The following is an 18203-nucleotide window of genomic DNA, read 5'->3' on the forward strand; positions in this document are numbered from 1 at the left end:
TATATTTTTGTATTTTATGTATTTATTAATATATTTATTTAAATTGGCAACAAAAACTGCCCCATTCATTATTTATTTTTTTTTAAAAATCTTAACATTTGCGACTGTTTTGAAGGGTCGCAAGCCTTTATTTTTTTTTAAAAAAACTTAACATCTGCGACTGTTTTGAAGGGTCGCAAGCCTTTATTTTTTTTTTAAAAAAAAACTTAACATCTGCGACTGTTTTGAAGGGTCGCAAGCCCTTTTAAATTAAATTAAAGCACTCCTTTGCGACGGTTGGCAACTGTCGCAGCACCTGTTGCGGCAGTTGGAGTGGCTGTTCTAGGAAGGGTCGCAAATGACTGTTGCGACCCCAACAAATGTGACTGTTGGGGAACAGTCGCAAATGTACATTTGCGACCCTTCTAACAGTCGCAATCAGCGTTTTTAAACGTCGCAAAATGCAGTTTTTCTTGTAGTGCAAATCCTACGTCAACGATATTATTGGCACAAGGCCTCAACGTAATAGACATTATCCTCAACAATAATAAATCCAGCAACGAGGTCTTTTCAAAATATGATACATAAAAGAAATGAAGAAGACATTCGCGACGATCCCCATCCTAATATGTATCAGAGCCCTAGACACTTGAGCCAATCAACCTACAAGCCATCATTACCTGCACATTACCCAACAAATTGGATGGTTAAAGCATCCCAGGGCATAAGCCCCCAACAAATGAATGATAAACATTCCAGGGCATAAGCCCCCAACGGTTGAATGATAAACATTCCAGGGCATGAGCTCCCAACAGATGTGAGTATGCAATTGGACTCAACTTGTGTATATCAACATACAACTTCAACAACGACTACAACAACAACATATGTGCCTAAAACATTTATGACACACTCCCCAACTTCGACATCAGATGATACAACAACGTCAACGACGGAAAGGAAACAAGATAGCATAATAGAATGCATTAACATCATTTAAGGAATGAATTACATCAACATAATTGTCATATAACATCATAATATTACTCATAATCAATTATCATCATATATTTAACCACTTCAGACATCATAAACATCAGCATTACTAATCATTTAGTATCATACTATTATCATCATCAATCATAAACAACATCATCATCAAAACATCATCATCAAGACATCATCATCAATAATCATTTATCATCATAACAACTACAACAACATCTATGACAACGACAATGTGCATAATTTACTATGACTCAAACGACACAATAATTTTCAACAATGGAACAACAACTTTATTATCAACAACTAGCATATATATAAATCAATTACATTCATCTCAAAGTCTAAAACATCCCCCAAAAGCAATTAAGTTTTGATCAATAGAACATAAATCAAATATCCATAAAACACCTCAACTAAATCCCTAACACTTAAGTTTGAAGTTGGGAAACCAACCATAAGTTTTTGGACTAACTTGGGATTAGTTATGCTAAGTTTTCTTAAGGTTTTCTGAAGACCCACCTAGACTATTTTTATCGTAACTCAAAAACTATGAATCATTTTCATGTCAAACTAAAACCATTAGAAAGCTAACTCAAATATCTACAACTTTTATGTTTACACCGAAAGCTAATCACTACTACAAAATATAGATTTTACATCAAGGGGGTTTAAGTTTTCACATCAGCACAAAAAAAATCTGAAGGGAAAGATACACACTATGAGTTTTTACATCAGTTGACATAAGCATCTGATGGGAATTCCTAGTAGAATATAACATTTACATCAGTGGAGTGTTGAAATGAGGGAAAAAAAACGCGGTGGCATTTTTGCAATTTGAGTGAAAACTTTGGTTAACTTTTTTCACATCAGTGGTGAAAACTGCCTGAGGTAAAACAAATTTTCAACCTTATCCCTTCCTCACCCTAAAACACATCCACATGTTTTCCAAGCTCAGTCAAAAAACAATTGAACCCTCACCGTCGAAGAACCTAACATCCTCTCCGTCGCCTACAAAAAACGTCATCGGAGCAAGACTCAAAAAGCTTCGTGGCGTATTATCTCTTCCACTGAACAGACTCCCTATTTCGTGGTCAGAAACTGTGTGAACAGTGATCTCAAAAAGCTTTCGCATACAACTTCGACGGCATGGATGGGATGAACGGTGTTTGATCCCCTCTGGTTAGGCCTTCAACAACCGTCCACATCTCCTAGATCAGCGGCGTCGGTCGGTTCTGTTAATCGTTAATGTTCGACGGTAAGCCCTTTTTCGATTTGGGGTTTTCTAGTTTTTCGAGTCACTGTGTCAGAGTTCTACTGCGACAATCTTGTTATTGATTCTGGATTCTGGGTCGAATCTGTCCTGTTTCAGTCAGTTACTGGATTAGTTTTGGGGTTTTGTTACATCGATACCTTTGCTTGTTTTTCTGTCAGCCATGGATGAACAATCTAGTTTTTCAGGTACTCGTTTGAGTATGAATGAACTTATTGGGTTCAGTGGGATAAAAGAATCTCTATGATAAAAGTGATTTTTGAAATGAGTTGAAAATAGGGTATTGTTTATTTTTGGTTTAAAATGAAAGTCTTATAAGATGGAACATGTGCTAATTTCTTTTACTTGTTTAGAATATTTGACTATGAAATGCATATTTTGTGTTCTTGTTTGTTTGAAGTGTTTATAGTTTTTGTCCTATCGTCTGCGATGTATCTTTGGTTTTTCGAATCTCTGTAGACCGACACCTCTGATCAAAGGTGTGCTGATTATGTTCAATTAATTTCGTTTTCTCCACTTTTTTACTGGTGTTGTTGTGTTATTGTTGTGTCCGTTTCGATTTGAAGATTTGCGATCTGATGTTTTAATTTGACTCTGTTTGTAGGACATTGCTAACTCTGCTTCTGTTAATTTTCATTGCGATCTGATAATTAAACCAAAACAAAACGACTTAGAATTGCCTCTGACTCTGCTTCTGTTAAGTTTCATTTCCTCAGAGACAATACAGGCATTCTGGAAGTAAGGCATTGCAATATGGAATTGTTGTTAGGACAGCTAACTTGGAAATGCGGCGATTATGGGACTCTAGTATTATTCATGTATGTGAAATATGTGCGGCTACTCATCCATTTATAGTATATAAACTCTCGGAAGACTATTATAACATTAGTCTTTACATTCAATGCTTTACTAACTAAAATTTGGTTAATTTGAGTTGAATTTTGGACCAAGAAACTGATATGTGAATGTGTATTGCAATTTATGCATTGAATTGACATGAACATATCAGAACATGATTATTAAATAACTACAAAAGCTGATTACAGCTCTAAATGAATTTTGCTTTTCAAACTCAGTCTTGGTTTATATTGAGGAAAAGGATTGTTTTGTAACCTTTTAACAGTTTGTTTTATTTTTATCTATTCACAATAGATCAGATTGAAGTGTGAAAATAATTTGATACCATTGGTTAGAATAGTCTGTTTCTTATCAACACTTTATATATGATAATTTGATCTTAGAAAATGTTCATGTCTATGAAATCAAAAGTAGCATCATGAAATCAAATGAACATATATTTGTTAATCTACTTTATTGATTTTCTTCTTCAATTCTTTTTAACGTTGTCTTTTGCGATTCCTGTTTCCTCAGAATGTTTCAAAGCACCAGTTAAAATTGTGGGCAGTTGAAGGAGTTAAGAAGAAAGAAATGGTCAATAAAATTGTCTCAGAGGTGGTTGTTGTTTCTCTTATAAAATTTGACCCTGATCTAAAGCTCATCTTATATCTTCTGACTCATATTAATGATACCAGAGATATGAATAGCATCACTTATTGATAATTAAGTAGTAACATTTTTTCTAAATATTGGTAGTGTAAGGTGTAATATCCCGCCTGACAGTATCGGTATATTACCCGTTGACCGTGTCAGATGAATTTAATTCATGGAAAGTAAGTTATTGGAAATATTTTATGACATGTCAGCCATTTACGGGAAAAGTATCAGTGTCGGATTTAACACGTTTAAAGGCAAGGGCATAATGGTAATTTCACGGAAAAGGATATTTATATGTTTTTGGGTGGAAAATATCTCATTTTCCCTTATTCTTTCTCTCTCTAAGTTGGGGGAAAAACATTTCTCTCCCTTCTCTCTTCTCTTCTCCCACGCACATCTCCTTCCTTCTCCACCAAATCATTCAAATCTTCTTTCCTCCATGGCAAGTGAAATAAAATGGCTCTCTCATGGTCTCTTGTACAAGTAAAAAGCTTGGTTATGGATTGATTTTCCTTTTCCCACCTCTCATGAAAATAATCCCATCTCTTTTCCTCTTCACCAATCTTCCATGGAACTTCATCCTCTCATGGTAAGCTCCTAAACTTGTTCCTTTATGATCATTTAGGATTAAGGAGGTATGATTTATGTTTGATTCTTCTATTTTATCCTCTTGAAGAAGTGATTGGAAAACTAGGGTTTGGTGTATAGTGAAGATGGTTTCTAAATTGGTACAAGGAATGGTCTCTACATGATTAAGGTAAGAATATTAAGTTTGAATGGATTGATATCTTTATTCTTCCTCGCAAAGAATTCCTTTTGATTTTAAGTTTTGAATATGTGTTTTGAGGGTAATGTTGGAGTATGGTTTGGAGCTTGAAATGGTGTCTTGGTTTGCAAGATAAGGACAACAAGTTTGAAAGGGCATGAGCTAAGGTTGCAAGGAAATCAAGTTAGGGTTTTTGATTCTTGGGCTTATAAGCTTGGAGATGTTTCAAGAAAATTCACTAGGTGAGTTCCATAGATAGACTTCCCACCCTTTGGGATTAGATTATGCCATGTATGTATATTATGAGTAACATGAATTCTAGGGTTCAAGTGTTAGACTAGTTGCCCCTTTTTTTTTAGGCCATGCATGCTATACGTGTTAATACTTGCCATATGAACGTTTTATGAGTTTCCAATGATCAAATATGTTCCAAAACACATAGAGACACTTGGTTTGAGGTTTTTGGGTCAAAAATATCATTTTTAAGTGTTCTGGACTGTCCTAACTCGCCACGGCGAGCTATTACTCGCCACGGCGAGCTAGAACTCCGAAAGGGGGGTCCTGCTCGCCCCCAACTCGCCACGGCGAGCTACCACTCGCCTCCCCAGCAAATCTACTCGCCTAGGCGAGTAAGACAGTGAGAAACCTCACTGTTTTGCTTGCTTCAGGCAGGCATGGGGATTCGCGACGCGGTTTTTCTTCGTGGTGTCTTTTTACGAATGCAAACCCCTCAAACCAAGGTCCTAAATGATGATCAATGAAAGCAAGATTTTTATGATAAGAGGCAAGTATTAAGCATGATAGTAAGGCAAGGCATGCGAGAGAATTATGTCATGAATCGGGTAGCAAATTATTCATTAAGCAAGGGAAAACTAGAGCCTCGACATAGTCGTCGAGAACTAGCTAGTTAGCAAGAATCCTTAGAATGATAAGACGTGAAGTTTAAGCTCTTCGCTTATATGTTTAAAGAGTATTATCTTCTTAAAGAAGTAAGAGCCATACGAGTATGGCAAGACGTGAATCGATTTCATATCCATTCACAAAGTAAGATAAGCAAGCCTTTAGTTTACCTCTAGTGGGATCGTTAAATGATCCGAGGTAAAAGAGATAGAATAATTAGGTTTAACCTTCTTACATGCATAAGACCAAGTTTTAAGAAGAGTGTTATGTCTCTTGAATTCCTTCCAAGGTTGGGTTCAAGGGGTTCCCCAAGGGGAATGGTTAAGCCGAAAGGGAGCCGCATTTCACTAAGTTAAAGTGTCGTGTCTTTTATATACCTTCCAAGGTTGGATATAAAAGGTTCTCCTAGGGGAATGGGGTAAGCCGTAAGGGACCCGCACGTTCATTAAGGGAGTCCGGTGCGCTATTGCAAAGCATTTTCACCGGTAGTAAGGGATGAACTTCCGGGGTTACTCCACTCGGAACTAATCCGTAAAATGAACTCAGATAAGATGTTTGTTATACACTAACATAATCAATGAAGCTGACTATGCATATTTTACTATTCATGTATATGTTATGTCATAGAGACTTGGCGTAGTTCGTCAAGAAGTAGTAATTCAGAAAGAATCACTTATGTGATAAGAGATATTATGTTGTTGACACAACATATTAAGCAAGTAGAAGCAAGTAAAGAAAGTTATGCCGATGACGAGCTTAGGTTTCCCTAATCGTCCGGTTTAGAATCGTGCCATGATTACGTTATGTTTAGGCCTCGATACGTAAGCGTATTCTTGGCAATGCGGTCCTAGGTTCCCTCGGCCGCCATGACACGTATAGGAAGTGAAGCCTATAACAAGTTAAGATGAGACTATGACGGCCCTAGTATGCACGACCGTCTAGTATGCAAGTCCCCACACACGTATAATCAACCGTCAGGTTGTAATGTAGACACGTGGTGACCGTAGGTTTCCCCTGAGGTTACCTATAGCCTAGGATTTAGGGAACTCACTGAGACATTATGTCTCATCCCAATCCTTATTTGTTTTCAGATATCAGGTTGGACGTCAAGGTAGTAGCCGGATGGATTTTTCAGCAAGAGCTCGTTCGTACCCGAAGCATGCAGAATATGGATCTCAAGGATGTACGCATTTTAAATTAGATAAGATACGATGTATTGATATAGTGCGAACGCGTTTTGTTGTATAGAAATTCATTCGGAATTTTATTGTTGTAAATTTTAATGTATCCAGTACTAAATTCAACGCACGTGCTAGACTTTCTAGATACGTCTAGTATGGGTGTTACATTTGGTATCAGAGCAGGTCGATTCAGACCGTGCCTTGGGTCATTAACGTTACAACTAAGGTAGAGGGACCATTGGGTTCCGGGTAAATGTTCTAGTTGTTGTTGTTAGTTGAGCCTGATCAACTCAATTTAACATTCGACGATTAGGACGGATGCCTGAGAGCTGAATAGGACCCAGGAGGAACGAAGTATGTGATGAAGTAGTTTGATCGTGCCAAAAGGTGTCCGGTGAACTAATCAAGTAGAAGTGTGAATCCTCCGGGAATGTAAGACATGTTAAGAAGGGACGTTCCGACAACGTCAGGTGAGATGTTGGTGATACTTTAGGTACCCGTAAGGGAAGAAGTTGGATATATGTATCTAACCAAGACCGAAAGATTCGGTAAAAGTTGTTGTTGGAACGGGTTTATGATATTCTGGAATGTCAGAATAAGGTTACAAGGTAGTGAGAAGTCGACATGTGTTGACGGAGTCAGCGTGCTCTCAGGAATAACAATATGTGAATGAGGTTAAGGACATATATGTTTAGAAAGTTGCGTAAGTGGCAATATAATGAGGAAAGCTATTCATAGTGGAGGAAGTTAAGGATTCAAGAGAAAGTTTTATGTTATCAAGATTGAGACATTGATTTCCGACGTGCCAAGAATTGTATTGAAAAGGTTGATGTTGCCATGCATATGTTTTAAATTATTTCACGACGATAGGAATGAATGATGTGCATTGTATGCTTGAGAATAAGAATTTCATGTAAAGAATGTTTTCTGGAAAAATAGAGTTGGAGAAGCTCACCAATAGCAAGCCTGAGATGAAATTTTCCGTACTCTACCAATTCGTTCCAATGGTTTGCAATGATTATTGGGGAGATGTCTTCACAAAAATCTTTTATATGATGAAAATAATTTATGACATCAAGTAACGAATGCATATCATATCCTAAGATTTTCAAGGAAAAGACATGGGCAACCATCAACGAAATCGACATGGTTTAAGGTAGCGTTGGAGGTTAATGTGTCAAGAGTCAAGAACAACCCAAGACCAAGAGTATAGAAGTTCCGGTGTTTAGAAGGAAAGTCGCAGATATTTATGCATGAGGTATGAAGCAAGAAGATAAAGCGGTGCAAAGTTATGAGAAACCACAAGGTTCACGGATTATGTGGAATCATGACGTATCTCCCAAACGTATGTTTTGCTTAATTGACTTGCTAAGGCTCATCATGAAGTTGAATTATCAAGTTTAAAAGATTTTAGAAAGTTTTGCGCGTATGGGTGATTGAAGTTGACATTTTGAAAATTCACAAGAGATTTCTAGGAACCGGTTTGCTACGACACTCGTAGAGCGGACTAGACTTATTGGAGTCTAGGTTGATGGCGCGTATGTGTTATCAACTCGTTCTATGATTTTAGAGTAACGACCGGGGCCTAAACTCAGTATTTATATAGTAGAAAAATCATCAACGTCAATGACCCGTGCGCTAGTTTACGAAGTTTTCTTTAAAAGAAAATCAACGAGCAAGCATTAGTATGATTAAGCAAAATATAGTATGCGAGAATGCAAAGGTTAAATGTTTAAGAAAGATATGTTCGAGTACAAGACGAGTTTGTCAAAGAAATTTGGGTTTACTCGGAAACAAGTTCAAGTATGACATGTATACCCCAGCCTAAATCCAACTAGCAAGAACGTAAGGTTTACCCCCAAGTCAAATATTATGAGCATAAGATAAGTTATCACGAGTTATGTTCTTACAAGGCAGTGGTGAAGACAAGTGTAAGGTTATGACGTTGGTTGCAACATGGAAATTCTTTAGAACAGTTCAAGAAGTGAGTGTTCAAGTGATAAGCATGAATTGAAGTCTCAATTGCTTTAATGGATTATAGTATTGGTTTAAGCCAACCGGAGGGAATCAGAGTAGCGCCATGAAAGTTAAACGGTAATCATGAAATATGGAAAACTTGTAAGATCCAGAAGGTTCGGCTTGCGACTCAAGTAAAGAATCAAAGCATCACGAATGATGACCAGTTTCCGGAAAAAGTTATTAACGCTCAAGCGATAACCGAATAAGATGATGTGTAGAATCAAGTTTAATGTTCCGAGGAAGAGGAACAAGTTAATTTTTAAGAGGCCCAATGATTTCTTATGAATAGGTAATTATGTATATCGGTTAAACAAGGGAAGAATTTATCTTTGAAGATAAGTATGTTATCAAGAAAGGAGATGCAACTCTTAAGCTTTATGTAAAGAGATTCATACTCATGTATGCAATACTTGTTGAGTGAAAACGATACTTGTTAAGACATGTCAAGCCATGAATTTATAACTTTTAAAGCTAAGATTGGTATTTAGGAACTTGGGAACGATACTTAATTTTTTTAACTCATGAAATTATACATTTTCAAAACTGATAAGATACGTCGTAAGTAAACATACTTAAGACGTACAAACTTCAGGACCAACTTGTCATGGACAAGCTTTGGGCGAGTTGTAAAATCTTTTCTCAAAAATAATGAAACTCGTCTAGTGGTTATGTAGTACCATTACACAATCAGATTTGGAAATGATAAAATCTTTTTAGTCATGTACCAGTTCGTTCCAAGGACCCGAATACCAAAGATTAAGGAAAAATTTCTTCAAGAAAGATTTTAGAACACGTATCGTTATCATTTAACAGGAGACGTCACTTGAAAGTATGCATATGCTATTGGAACAATAATGTTCGTATGAAGCCAATATCTTACAGGATACACGGAAATGTGTTAAGAATGTTTAACGTATGTGCAAGTAGATTTGCTAGAAAGTTTCAAGAACATGTTAACCACAACATTGGTTATTAGATTGTCAGATGAAGTGGCCAGTTGATTTAACATTCTCATGTCAAGCCATGTAAATATCCTTTGATTCGGGTGCAAATAAATTGCATGAAGTCGGAGTATTCTTAAGACTCGGAAAGATATATGTGATCTGTGGAAATTGTCTATATGAGCAAATGCAAGTAAGAGACATGTGTCTCAAAGAATAGTAAGTAAATTGATGTATGAATTATATGTTTACCCGATAAGATTATGTATGCATGAGAAGATGTTTTAATGTTACAAGTAAGCACTGTAGGGCAAATCCTGAGTGTTCATGTTTATGATAAGATAACTCTAGGTATGAGTGATATTCAGATCAAGTAAGTTATGTTCAGTTACATGAGGGTTAAGAAATAAGATGAAGACATGATACGACGAGTCCTTTGAACATGTATGAATAGAAATGTATGGTCCAGACCAAAGATGGTAAGTTTTGTCATGATCATAGGTAGTTGATATCTAAATTTCGAGGACGAAATTTTTTTAAGGGGGGTGGAGTGTAATATCCCGCCTGACAGTATCGGTATATTACCCGTTGACCGTGTCAGATGAATTTAATTCATGGAAAGTAAGTTATTGGAAATATTTTATGACATGTCAGCCATTTACGGGAAAAGTATCAGTGTCGGATTTAACACGTTTAAAGGCAAGGGCATAATGGTAATTTCACGGAAAAGGATATTTATATGTTTTTGGGTGGAAAATATCTCATTTTCCCTTATTCTTTCTCTCTCTAAGTTGGGGGAAAAACATTTCTCTCCCTTCTCTCTTCTCTTCTCCCACGCACATCTCCTTCCTTCTCCACCAAATCATTCAAATCTTCTTTCCTCCATGGCAAGTGAAATAAAATGGCTCTCTCATGGTCTCTTGTACAAGTAAAAAGCTTGGTTATGGATTGATTTTCCTTTTCCCACCTCTCATGAAAATAATCCCATCTCTTTTCCTCTTCACCAATCTTCCATGGAACTTCATCCTCTCATGGTAAGCTCCTAAACTTGTTCCTTTATGATCATTTAGGATTAAGGAGGTATGATTTATGTTTGATTCTTCTATTTTCTCCTCTTGAAGAAGTGATTGGAAAACTAGGGTTTGGTGTATAGTGAAGATGGTTTCTAAATTGGTACAAGGAATGGTCTCTACATGATTAAGGTAAGAATATTAAGTTTGAATGGATTGATATCTTTATTCTTCCTCGCAAAGAATTCCTTTTGATTTTAAGTTTTGAATATGTGTTTTGAGGGTAATGTTGGAGTATGGTTTGGAGCTTGAAATGGTGTCTTGGTTTGCAAGATAAGGACAACAAGTTTGAAAGGGCATGAGCTAAGGTTGCAAGGAAATCAAGTTAGGGTTTTTGATTCTTGGGCTTATAAGCTTGGAGATGTTTCAAGAAAATTCACTAGGTGAGTTCCATAGATAGACTTCCCACCCTTTGGGATTACAATTATGCCATGTATGTATATTATGAGTAACATGAATTCTAGGGTTCAAGTGTTAGACTAGTTGCCCCTTTTTTTTTAGGCCATGCATGCTATACGTGTTAATACTTGCCATATGAACGTTTTATGAGTTTCCAATGATCAAATATGTTCCAAAACACATAGAGACACTTGGTTTGAGGTTTTTGGGTCAAAAATATCATTTTTAAGTGTTCTGGACTGTCCTAACTCGCCACGGCGAGCTATTACTCGCCACGGCGAGCTAGAACTCCGAAAGGGGGGTCCTGCTCGCCCCCAACTCGCCACGGCGAGCTACCACTCGCCTCCCCAGCAAATCTACTCGCCTAGGCGAGTAAGACAGTGAGAAACCTCACTGTTTTGCTTGCTTCAGGCAGGCATGGGGATTCGCGACGCGGTTTTTCTTCGTGGTGTCTTTTTACGAATGCAAACCCCTCAAACCAAGGTCCTAAATGATGATCAATGAAAGCAAGATTTTTATGATAAGAGGCAAGTATTAAGCATGATAGTAAGGCAAGGCATGCGAGAGAATTATGTCATGAATCGGGTAGCAAATTATTCATTAAGCAAGGGAAAACTAGAGCCTCGACATAGTCGTCGAGAACTAGCTAGTTAGCAAGAATCCTTAGAATGATAAGACGTGAAGTTTAAGCTCTTCGCTTATATGTTTAAAGAGTATTATCTTCTTAAAGAAGTAAGAGCCATACGAGTATGGCAAGACGTGAATCGATTTCATATCCATTCACAAAGTAAGATAAACAAGCCTTTAGTTTACCTCTAGTGGGATCGTTAAATGATCCGAGGTAAAAGAGATAGAATAATTAGGTTTAACCTTCTTACATGCATAAGACCAAGTTTTAAGAAGAGTGTTATGTCTCTTGAATTCCTTCCAAGGTTGGGTTCAAGGGGTTCCCCAAGGGGAATGGTTAAGCCGAAAGGGAGCCACATTTCACTAAGTTAAAGTGTCGTGTCTTTTATATACCTTCCAAGGTTGGATATAAAAGGTTCTCCTAGGGGAATGGGGTAAGCCGTAAGGGACCCGCACGTTCATTAAGGGAGTCCGGTGCGCTATTGCAAAGCATTTTCACCGGTAGTAAGGGATGAACTTCCGGGGTTACTCCACTCGGAACTAATCCGTAAAATGAACTCAGATAAGATGTTTGTTACACACTAACATAATCAATGAAGCTGACTATGCATATTTTACTATTCATGTATATGTTATGTCATAGAGACTTGGCGTAGTTCGTCAAGAAGTAGTAATTCAGAAAGAATCACTTATGTGATAAGAGATATTATGTTGTTGACACAACATATTAAGCAAGTAGAAGCAAGTAAAGAAAGTTATGCCGATGACGAGCTTAGGTTTCCCTAATCGTCCGGTTTAGAATCGTGCCATGATTACGTTATGTTTAGGCCTCGATACGTAAGCGTATTCTTGGCAATGCGGTCCTAGGTTCCCTCGGCCGCCATGACACGTATAGGAAGTGAAGCCTATAACAAGTTAAGATGAGACTATGACGGCCCTAGTATGCACGACCGTCTAGTATGCAAGTCCCCACACACGTATAATCAACCGTCAGGTTGTAATGTAGACACGTGGTGACCGTAGGTTTCCCCTGAGGTTACCTATAGCCTAGGATTTAGGGAACTCACTGAGACATTATGTCTCATCCCAATCCTTATTTGTTTTCAGATATCAGGTTGGACGTCAAGGTAGTAGCCGGATGGATTTTTCAGCAAGAGCTCGTTCGTACCCGAAGCATGCAGAATATGGATCTCAAGGATGTACGCATTTTAAATTAGATAAGATACGATGTATTGATATAGTGCGAACGCGTTTTGTTGTATAGAAATTCATTCGGAATTTTATTGTTGTAAATTTTAATGTATCTAGTACTAAATTCAACGCACGTGCTAGACTTTCTAGATATGTCTAGTATGGGTGTTACATAAGGTCTCTAATTTGTTTCATAACCCACCTCAATGGTAGGACTGAATATCACACCCACCTCTTTCTGTGTGCCTTTTGAGTGTATTTTAATTTTTTTTGTCGTGCATACGGTATATTGAATGTGAGCTTGGTTCTCTTTAGGTTGATAGGTCCAGTTCTTTCCTTAGTCAGCTTGTCCAGATACAACAGGACCAACTTGCTGCTGCCAGTGCATTTAGCAAGAAATTGAATGCAACAGGACCAACTTGCTACTTACAAATGCATGTGGCAACAGAAGGTAAAATTGTAAGTACATTTTTATTTGGATGCTTTATTTGCTTTAGTGTTTTAAGCATCTGATATTAATTATCTTTATATATTTTATTATGCAGCAATTATTTGATAGTCTGTGTGCTACATCAAATGGAGAATTGCTTTTACTAAGGATATTAGAAAATAGCCATTTAAACACTTGTCAAAGAACAAGACCTTCAGTGAGTGAGATGACCGCTTCCATTGAAGAATTCTTACTAGCGTTCTGTAAATCAAAGGTGAATACATAATGGTTTTTGGTTTTGAATTGCTTTAAATTATACAAAAGATAAAATGTATTCAAACCATTTTCTTATAAGATATAGACTTTTTTCATAAGCTTTGTAGGATAAATTATGGAAATAAGCTAAAAATAGCTTATAGACATGCCATAAGCTGTTTTCATAAACTCTCCTGATTCCGAAATATTCTCACAAGTGCTTATGTTAGTAGATAAAATTTAAAAAGTTACACCATATAGTGTAGTTTGAGGTAGTTATTTGTTCTCTGTTCTTGCAAAGTTACTTACTTAGCAATGTAATTGGATAAAATACGTCCATCATCATTATCAGTTGTCACAGCTTATGATGAATATAATATTAATGCTTTTTTCATACTGTTATATCTTTGTAATGTTCCACATGTTAATTTGGTCACTGAAATAGATAAGCATGTAAAGAACTAATATTCAATCATCTCAAGCAGCTTTATCCCACTCATAATGTTCGTTCAGATCTTCCTCTAATGATATAATGTTCTAGATTTGTGGCTATTATGGCCACTTATCAGTTATCGGTGTATGTTTACTGAAGTTCATTTATATTTGTCGTCTTATTAATTCATTTGGAAAAATTGATGAATGTGTTAGTGTCATGTAAATTTGAAACAACGCCCGAAATGTGCATCAGGTTTCAAGTTGGAGGAAGCAATGGAAAGCCGTCATCGAAATCAGATTCGACATCGGTTAAATGAGCTTGAAGGTCAACAATTATCTGAGCATGGAATGGAATTAGTCTATACTGCCTATCTCATATAGATCCTGAAAGACTGTCAAGATTAGAAGAGGTGGAGAAAAATCATATAGAGACTACAAAAAGAAGGTTTTTTGCAGAAATACTAAATTCTGTCCGCGAGCTCCAGTTACAAAGTCAAGCTTCTTTGAAGCGGAGAAAACAGAGGGATGATGGCATCCAGGTACTCTTCCTCTATCTTTCATTTCGTATTGTAAAAGATGCAATTAGGGTTTTGCAAGTGTTTGTCTTGAAATCACAACTGATCTGTTTATATACATGATAACTAACATCAACATAGTAATTGTACACTACTCTTTGTGTCTAGACTTCTATTTTAACTCTACTCTTTTGAGTAATTATTTATGTAATTAACTTAAATTGTAACATAACTCTGACCTATCATGAACATGTGATGATGGACTAGTTAAAGAGAGATCTCAAAGAGGAAACAAGGTCCACATCGAACATTCAAATCAAGTTGTGGTTTGGACATAATGATACTAATTAATTAAAAAATGCTAGTGATAGCGTGTGTGAAGAATTTTAAGGGGAAGATGTTAGGAAATGGAAATAGAAAAGATGCAAGTGAGGGTTTGTAGAAATAAATTTCAAGTGTGGTAATGATATGTCTAAGTTTTTTCATTAACATAGGTTGTATGGAAGAACTTTTTTGGGCTCATTGTATGACTAAACACTTGTGTATGTATTTGTAAGAGTTATGGAAATATCTTATGATAATGATATGCACATATGTTGTTTTCAGCTTATTATCATAAGCCCCCCAAAATAGCATATAAAGACAGATTATTCAAAGTTTATAAAAAAACTTCCCTCATTTCTTCTTCGATTGTAGAAACAAATTATATATGTACGAGAAGCACTCTCTTAATCAATAAGCACTTAATTAAGTTGTCTACCCAAACATCCTTGTATTTAGTAATGGTTAATGCTGGTACTGGTAACATTGTGAAGCTCTTCCTTCTCCCCATTGGAATTTTTTTAATTTCCAAATATGTTGGAGAATTTAGAAATAGACAGTGCCTCTTTCATTCCTGGACAGTTATATGTAATTTTTAATGACATTTTTTCTCCTCTTTGCGGTTTGAAAGCTAATTTGTCATTAATTGAACATGGCTTATGGATTCCCAAGTGAAGTCATTTCTCATGCAAAGTGTATATTTTTCGTCAATAAGTTCTACATTGATTTTATCATTATGTTGATGTATATGGAAAGAATAAATCATGTGATGTTGAGTAACCATATTTTGTCTATCTTCTTTTAGTTTTTCCTGTTAGATTTCTATTTTTTATATTAGATTTCATAATTTTCTTAAATTAAATGATTGGTTCAGCTTTAGTGGTTTGTGTTAATGTCTTGTATTGTATTGGTTCATCTGTGAAATACCACTTTTTCAAAGCTCTTCACTGCATTTTCGATAACTGTAATTTAGAACAGGCTTGACTACCACTTATAATGAAAATACAAGGTCGCTATAGCCGTACACGTGTTTCACAAAGAATTGATCTACGCGTCTTCTGTTAGGGGGTCCAGCTTAGCAACATGTCCATGTGACCTTTCAGATTCACATTAACTTAATTAAATTAATTAATTATCTGGCAAGATTCAATTATAATTCAAATCAAAACTAAATTGAATTGAATTGGTCAGTTCCAAACATCTTTCTGAAACAGTTCTTTACTTTACTTTTTCTGTAGAAAGGATCCAAAGAGAATAGCTGACATCTTTAATTCAACAGAAAATGAAGAATCTTGCACAACTTACAATATGTTGAAGGTACAATCAATCACTCGTCATTCTTTTAGTTCTTCATGTAATCTTAGGTAAATTAAAAATGCGCATCTGCTAAATTTATTATCATATGGTAGTTCATTGGACTTGAAAAAAAAGGTAGTTTATTGGTATTATGTTTATGATTTATTGTTGAATATGTGTTCCTATGTCAGTGTGATACATTATTGATATTCAGAGATGATTCTTAGTTTATTCTGTTGAAGTATTTATGTTGCAAGATAATGATTTCAGGTTTCGCGGCACCTGTTTAGATGGACAAAAGAAGTCTCATACACAGATTATTATGAACGTGCCTTAACGAATGGTGTACTCAGTTTACAAAGAGGAACAGATCCTGGGGTGATGATTTATATGCTTCCTTTAGGTATTGGGGTTTCCAAAGCTAAAACTGGACATAGTTGGGGAAATCCAATAATGATTCTGCTGTGGATTTTTTTTTTGTTTGAAATTTCTGCCTAAAATTGTTTTATTGGATTATTTCTAGCTATATTGTATGCTTATGCCTCTTTTATAGATTGGAATATTGAGGATTGATTATGTAATATCCAATTAGATAATATAACTTTTTTTTTTGCATTAAAATTATCCATAATTTGTTTTCATTTTATTACTATTAAAAAAAAAAAAAGCAGGGGTCAAGCTTATTTGATAAGCCATTTAAAAAAATTATTTAGAAAAATAAATTATTTCACTTCAGTGATTTTGAAAACTGATGTGAAATATACATATTTAACTTCAATCCCCATCGTATAACTGATGTGAAAACTGCTGGGTTAAATTTCAAAGTGCGTCTATTACATCAGTGCAAGCAGACCTGATGTAGAAATTCAAGATTTCACATCAGTCGCAACCAGATGTGAAAGGATGTGGACTTACCACATCATATCAGTTTACATCGGTTACAAACTGATGTAAAAAGTCATTTTCAACTGATGTAAAAAATCATTTCTGTAGTAGTGAATTCAACAAGGAAATGGGTGAAAAAGACACAAGAACGCAACAATCGAAGTTCTGACAGCACGCAACGAAAACACAACAAGCAGTCACCCATGAGGGGCTGCCTTGCTGCGCCCAGGCGTGGAAAACTGCACCCAGGCGTGGGAAGGCAGTAGCCACCTGCGCTGTAGCTCTGTGCAGTCCCATTTTTTTCGGTTTCACCGTTTCGTTCGTAAAAACCTAACCGTTACTCCGAATCCGATTCCGTTTTCGCCTACGCGTTCTATTCGACAAATCCTATTATATTTTACTGAAAAATCATATTTTCAAATCTCAAAAACAGCTTATCCCAGAATCACTTATTTCTCAAAAACACTTAAAATCACTTTTTCTCATAATCTCAACTTTCATCAACCCAAACCCTAAATTTGATAAGGAACATTGCCTATGATAAATCTAAGACCTGAACATCAATTTAACATAACTTCAATGAATTTTCTATTCTATTAACAACCAAACACATCTTCAAAACCTAATTTCTCAAACAACCAAAACTATGAACATCAAAATAAGATTTACCCTAATCCCCAAAACTCACAACCTGCAACCTTTGCCAAACCCAATTTCAGAAAACATACTTAAGATTAGAGAATATGAATCCCAATTTCTGATCACCCAAACCCCCAAATGATTTGCAACAATGTTTGTAGGTTCTATGGGAAACATAGCAGTCAAAACAACATAGAAAACATGCATTCTCAACATAATTCATTTCATTATAGCAACCTAGCATAATTTGCTAACCCTAAAATCAAGAACACAACAATTCATCAAATTTCAGAATTATACATATTATTAGTGAAAGGAATCCCACCCTTACCTTATCTCAGCAAATTCTACAGAAAAAATGGTTGGATTCTCTCTTCCTAGCTCTTCTCCTAGATTCCTCTTCCTTCTCTCCAAACCAGTTTCTAAAGTTTTTACGTGAAAATGTTTCTGCCTCCTTTTCTTTCTTTCTTTTTTCTCCCAAAAACTATAACCTCCCCTCTTTTCATTTAACTCCCACTAAACTCACATAATTACTATTTAATTCCCTTTAATTAAAATAAATAATAATTCTATATTATTTCT

At 36.0% G+C, this 18203-nt stretch overlaps 1 long non-coding RNA gene across 2 annotated transcripts; it reads left to right on the forward strand.

Annotated features, from left to right (window-relative positions):
* Nucleotides 1–14289: 14289 nt before the first annotated feature.
* LOC146916189 (uncharacterized) lies at nucleotides 14290–16721 on the forward strand. Of its 2 annotated transcripts, none has more exons than XR_015013770.1 (3): nucleotides 14290–14504; nucleotides 16040–16232; nucleotides 16368–16721. It is a non-coding gene; the product is annotated as an uncharacterized LOC146916189 (long non-coding RNA). The 2 variants fall into 2 exon arrangements; XR_015013771.1 differs by having other exon boundaries at nucleotides 16040–16118.
* Nucleotides 16722–18203: the final 1482 nt, after the last annotated feature.

This window comes from Medicago sativa, chromosome 6 (assembly GCF_051527215.1).
Source record: "Medicago sativa cultivar Bolivia chromosome 6, Bolivia_mono, whole genome shotgun sequence".
In the NCBI taxonomy this organism is placed as follows: domain Eukaryota; kingdom Viridiplantae; phylum Streptophyta; class Magnoliopsida; order Fabales; family Fabaceae; genus Medicago; species Medicago sativa.